Here is a 405-nt window from a genome sequence, read left to right as displayed (position 1 = left end):
AGGTCGGTGACCTAAATTACGCTTCCTCAAGCGCTAAGCTACGGCAGCCCCGCTGCACCCTTCCTCTCTGATTGTCGCTTGACCTGGGACCGGGAGGTACCTGGATCGATAATCATAGGATCAGTCATTAAAATTGACAGGCAACCACACTAACAAAGTGTGACTGCACTGCCAACCTGCGCCTAAATAGGCGAGTCACAGTCGGACGGGCTGAAGATCCCACTGATCGTAAGAACCCCATAGTAATGAGTGGTGCGGTCCCAAAAGGGTCGGATAGCTATCAGAATCTCGCGCTAGAGATAGCTAAATTCATTCGTGTGGGTTCCAATAGCATGAATCGTTCTCTCTTCTTCGCTAGTTGGCTTTCATTAACAGTTTTTGAGGCGCAACATTATTACTCGGTAG

Source organism: Plasmopara halstedii (assembly GCF_900000015.1).
Source record: "Plasmopara halstedii genome assembly, contig: Scaffold_2935, whole genome shotgun sequence".
NCBI classification, from domain to species: Eukaryota; Oomycota; class Peronosporomycetes; order Peronosporales; family Peronosporaceae; genus Plasmopara; species Plasmopara halstedii.
The sequence above is the reverse complement of the archived record's forward strand: the minus strand, read 5'-3'. Positions refer to the sequence as shown.